Source organism: Marmota marmota, unplaced genomic scaffold (assembly GCF_001458135.2).
Source record: "Marmota marmota marmota unplaced genomic scaffold, marMar, whole genome shotgun sequence".
Lineage (NCBI taxonomy): Eukaryota > Metazoa > Chordata > Mammalia > Rodentia > Sciuridae > Marmota > Marmota marmota.
This window is the reverse complement of record NW_026000130.1, coordinates 5,641,373-5,647,065: the sequence shown is the minus strand read 5'-3', so window position 1 is coordinate 5,647,065 and position 5,693 is coordinate 5,641,373. Positions and strand designations below refer to the sequence as shown.

The following is a 5,693-nucleotide window of genomic DNA, read 5'->3' as shown; positions in this document are numbered from 1 at the left end:
CTACTCTAGGAAAAAAAAAAAAAAAGAATGAAAATATTGGCAAGCTGGGTGTGGTGGCACAGCCTGTGATTCCAGCTGCTCAGGAAGCTGGGGCAGGAGGATCACAAGTTCAAGGCCAGCCTGGGCAACTTAATGAGATCAAGGGGTTGGCAGAGCTGCTGCATCCTTTGCTGAGGGATCCAAGACAAAAGGCCCCCCCACCCCCACCCCCGCCTTTCCGTACTCCTCGGTGGCTCAGGGTGTGGCCGCTTCATCCTCAAAGGCAGAAAGGGAAGTACCCCCCTGGCTCTTCTTCAGTGGCAGGGCTCGCTTTGAACACTGTGGGAACGCTGCTGTGCTCTCAGGATCCACGTACCCACTGGGATCATCCTGGTTTCCCTCCACAGGTCAAGGACTTCAACGTTTGTCACATCTGCACAGTCCCTTTGGCCGTGTAAGGTGGACAGCTTTTGAAGTCACTTATTCCAGCTTCATCGTGGGTCACTTGGGGTCATTGTCTCTCTGGTGTAGTTCACCACCTGAATGCTGTTCACCACCCCTGCAGCAGGGTACCTTCTCACCCATCCACATGTACCTGGCACAGGCTCCCCACAGCAGACAAGGCTCCCAGCCCACGGCACTCAACCCCTCCCCACCCCAGCGTGCAGGAAAGCCCGGTGATCTTCAGGTGTGTGCCCAGCACTGCCCAGGTGACGCCTCAACTGGAAATCGGATGAGCTCATCAGAATTTGTTCTAACAGGCTGGCTTCTGTCTGCATAGGAGGAGGGCCACACATGGAATTCCATTCCAGAACCTTCTGTTCGGAGCTTACATGTAACTCCACCTGCCTCCATCTGCTGAAATCTATTTATTGGATAAAATGGCTGATATAATGTAACATTTCTTGATATTCGTATTCTTTTCTGAGGCCAGCTTTTATGGGAAGGAAAGAGTCTCTGATGGGCTCCAAATTGTTTCCTAGCCCTGAACTTCAGTTTCCTCATCTGTAAAATGGGGATGACAATATTCATTCATAACAGCTGCTGCAACTCAGTGCCGGGCACAGGAGCTGCACGGGGTCCTGACAGCTGTTGGCATGACACCTGCCTCTAGACTGGCAGTTTTCTGCATGGTGCTTGCCTCAGGCTGAGGATTTAGTTTCCCATCTGCTAAAGAAAGGAGCCTCGAAGTCATTGATTATTTGCTTATCCCTGTTGCTTAGCTAATAGCACTTCCAAGAACCTCCCTGCCCTAGCTGCACCCCAGTCAGGGTGGGGTATCTGCCCTTCTCTACGCGTTAGGGTTAGGGTTAGGGTTAGTCTGAGCCAGCTCTAGTGGACCCAGGGCCCCCTTGTGAGTGACAGGGATGGGCGTGGGCTTGGAGTGCACTTCCACTCATGATATCAGAGGGGGCATCTGCTGAAGGGATGGCTGCACTGGGTGTTGTCACATCTGCAGAAGACCTGTGGTCCTGCCACACAGCTGCCACTTCACCAGGAGGAAGTCATCTAGCACAGTCGCTTTTTGCAGAGCAGAGAGAGGAGAAAATCCCGTGCTTGAAGTGATGTCAGGGTTGGCCCACCCCAGAGGCCCTCACTCCAGAGCTTGGGATTCCTTTTTATGTGCTAAGATAAAGGATTGTATTGCTTAATCTTGGGGATGGGGTGCTGGGGATTGAACCCGGGGTCGTTTTACCCCTGAGCTACATCCCCAGCCTTTTGTATTTTTTATTTTGAGACAGGGTCTCACTAAGATGCTGAGGCTTGCCTTGAAATTGCAATCCTCCTGCCTCAGGCTCCCCAGTGGCTAGGATTACAGGTGTGTGCCACCGTGTCCTACACCTGTTTAAATCATTTTTGAATCACCAGGAAGCATTCCCACAGGTAAACTTTTCTAGAACAGCAATACTCAAAGTGTAATATTTTTTGTGGTTTTTCTTGGCTAAAAAAACGACAACAACAACAACAAAATTCACCTTTAACCAGTTTTAAGTGTACAACTCAGGTGGCATTCACAATGTCATGGAGTCCTCTCAAAGTGTAATTCTTTTTTTTTTTTGTACTGGGGATTGAACTCAGGGGCACTTAACCACTGAGTCACATCTCCAGCCCTTTTTTGTATTTTATTTGGAGGCAGGGTCTCGCTAAGTTGCTTAGGGCCTCACCAAGTTGCTGAGGCTGGCTTTGAACTGGAGATCCTCCTGCCTCAGCCTCTCAAGTGGCTGGGATGACAGGCATGTGCCATTGCACCCAGCTTCAGAGTGTAATTCTTGAGTGACATATACCATATCATCAAGGGGAACTGCAGTGGATTCTTATTTTTTTCTCTCTATTAAGAACAATACACTTAATACATTCACAGGATTCCAAATGAAAAACATATATTACTCATGCTACACGTTTTCAATCTTCCTTGGAAAACACACACACACACAAAAACCAAAACATGGTACTCAACTTGAGTGTTTTCACAAGAAGAATGTGAAATCTCATTTTCCCACAAAGACAGGTTTAAAAAAATACAAGTAACATTAAACAATGGTGGCACCGGCTGACTTCCTCCAGTCTCTTTTCAGTCCCACAGGACACCGACACCACCCACAGCTGCACAGGGACCCTCCCCTTCCACGTATTTCCCTCACCCCACATTTCAACAAAAAGATTAGATTATTTAAAGGTGTGTCACTGAATGAAAACTACTACAACATGCTTTTTAAAAAAAAAAAAAAAAAGTCGACTTACTTGTTGAAAGCTGAAAGAGGGGACTAAGATTAGGTGACAGATAAAGGGCACTGGGAAACACTTCACCATTGTCCCATTTGCTTCATTCTGGTTGTAGAACATAGGATTGTGCCCCAAAGAACTAATGATGCCAAGAAATCCCAAACGTTAATTATAAAGAAAGACTATGCTAATGTTTATGCACAGCTACAATAGTGTGGACGAATATTTAAGTTATAAAGTTGAATTTTAAAAAGTAGGATACAAAACTGTACAGACCTGTAAGAGGCTGAAAGGAAATAAATAGTTGAAAAGCTTTCCTGGAGGATTATTATTTTTTTAATATTTATTTTTTAGGTGTAGATGGACACAACACAATGCCTTTATTTTTATGTGGTGCTGAGGATCGAACCTGGGTCCCAACCATGCTAGGTGAGTGCTCCACTGCTGAGCCACAATCCCATTCGAAGATTATTTTTTAAAACCTATTAAACGCCAAGAAGTCAGTCTGAACTAAGTTTTGAATTGAGTGGAGACTGGAGGAAGGCGGCTGGTCTCACAGTGGAGAAAAACTGTCCCTGTCTCAAGGACATCAAGGTCTTCCAAAAGTGGGAGGTGGACACATCCCCAACTACAATGTATCCCTTAAAAGCAGACACTGGTGCCAGGGCCATGGTGGTGCAGGCCTGTCATCCCAGCAGCTCAGGAGGCTGAGGCAGGAGAGATCGCAAGTTCAAAGCCAGCCTCAGCAATGGCGAGGTGCTAAGCAAATCAGTGAGACCCTGTCTCTAAATAAAAATACAAACTAGGGCTGGGGATGTGGCTCAGTGGTGCAGTGTCCCTGAGCTCAATCCCCAACAACAACAACAAAAAAACACCAGGTACTGCCACTTTCTTAAAATTAAAAGACATGCTGCAATTCTCACTGAATTTCTTATACAAACATCCTTACACTGAAACTTTCCTGACTCATTAGGAGGCAAAAATGCAAGTATTTTCTCCTGGTGAGTACTTCTCCAAAGAGCAGTACTCACTAAGTGACCCTCCCTGACATTCTTTCCTAACATCACAGTGCCTGGTGAAGTCAGTTAACGGGCAATAGGAACTCATTTTACTCCAAAAAAAAAATGAGAGATTTTGAAATGGACAATAAGTGACCAGTCCTGTATCTAGATCAAGCCTCGCCAGTGTAATCAAAAGCTGAGATGCAGGAATGCTAATTTCAGTTACATTTTTCAGTCTCTTCTTCCAATCACTGGTTTTCAGGGCGCTCCTGTGTTAGCCGCTCCAGGTCTTTCCGCACACTCGGGTGGTCTTCCAGATCTTCATAGAGGGGCCCTGGGGATGGCCAGTCTCCTGTAGTTCTCGGGCTTGACTAGGCTTTGGACAAGCTGCAGGCATCGCTCTTTCAGGGTATACACACTGCCAGAGTGATGTTGGCAAAAAAAATAGGCTGTCCATCCACGTTGAGAGATGGCACAAAGAGCTCAGTTAGGTTAACCAGAAGCCCGTCGTCTGTGCCTGCATCTCTGAAGAGCCAAAGGTGACCTCGGCCGCTGTGGATGCTGAGGTTCCTGCCCTGCAGCACCGTCTGGTGCCGTGGAAGTTGAGCCACACAGGCTGCACGGCTGCAGGACGCGCTCGGGCTGCGGTCGCAGAGGGTGACCTTGGAGAGCTCGCGCGAGCTCACCGAGCGCAGCACCGGCTGCGGCCTCCCGGCCTCCATCTCCTACTTGGTGACTCCAGATCCCACTCCTCGGCTCCCGACTCCTCCCGGGCGTTACCTAGACTTGGGATTCGCGGGCAGGACGCAGCGGGGCAGGGTGGAGCGCGCCCCTGGGCAGGCCTGCACACTCTTGTGGATTCTTATTTTTGTTGCTAGGCATCCACTGTGAATTTAAATGGAACAGGGCTTGGTCACCCTTGGCACAATTTCCAGCTCTCCACTCCTCTTGATCCCTCAAGGTGGTCAATTCCCATCTTTGCTTGATACCACCAGCACCTGGTGCCCAGTTCCCTAGGGACAGCTAGGTACCATCTACTTGTCTAACCCCACAGATCCCCTTCTCCTGCATGGGCTGCACAGCTATGCCAAAGTGACCACCTCTCAAGTGTGACCTCTTGGAACTCTGCTTGCTCTAAACCCACCAATTAGAACTGCCCTCAGAAAACTACTGGGTAACCCTGGACTCTGAGTAAAAAAGTGGTCACCCCAGATTCCCCACCGTCTCTTTCTCTTGCCCCTCACCCACTGGTGAAGCTCACAGATCCTGGATGGCTCCACCTTCCCACTGACCCTGTGAGTCCTGGTGCTCGCTCCTCTCTGGGACCCTGAACTCACAAAAAGCTGCTTCCACTTTTTCTCTGGCCCCTCGTGCTTCTTACCTGGCTGGCACAACCAAACCTACCTGTCCTCCCAGTCAGGCTCTCCTAGAGAGCAGCTATCTAGGAGATACACATTGGACACAAAGAGGAATATTACCTGGTCAGGAATAAACTGGACACAGGTGAGATGAGAACCACAGGGGCATTGGCCAGTAGAAAGAAGTTCCCGAAGACAGGTCCACCTGGTTACAGCTTGGTCACCTGGCACTGGCCTGCCCACCACAAGGAAGCAATGTTCTCATCCCATGAGGCCTGCCTGTGCAGACACGAAGACGAGGTGGCGCGTCCCCTTCTCCACTACTCTGTGCTGTTTAAGTGACCAAAAATACTATTTTCATCTAAAAACACTGAAAAAAAATGTTCAAATATTTGGCTGCTGCCTGCCGAATTGCTTCCCAGGATGGCAGCAAGCCCTGTTGGCTGGTGTCGCCTTGGTGTTAATTAGGGAGAGGCGGCAGACGGGCCCGCAGAACAGCCAGGAGGGTTGGCACGGCGGCTCTTCACACCCAGAGGAGTTGGCTCAACAAAGCCCATTTGGCACATTTAATCCTGCTGAAAACCTGGCAGCCAGAGAGGTGATATCACTGGAATCAATTACCCCTACCACT

General features: G+C 48.9%; 1 pseudogene; it reads right to left on the bottom strand.

Annotated features, from left to right (window-relative positions):
• Positions 1-3,582: 3,582 nt before the first annotated feature.
• Positions 3,583-4,585, bottom strand: LOC107154562 (annotated as a pseudogene).
• Positions 4,586-5,693: the final 1,108 nt, after the last annotated feature.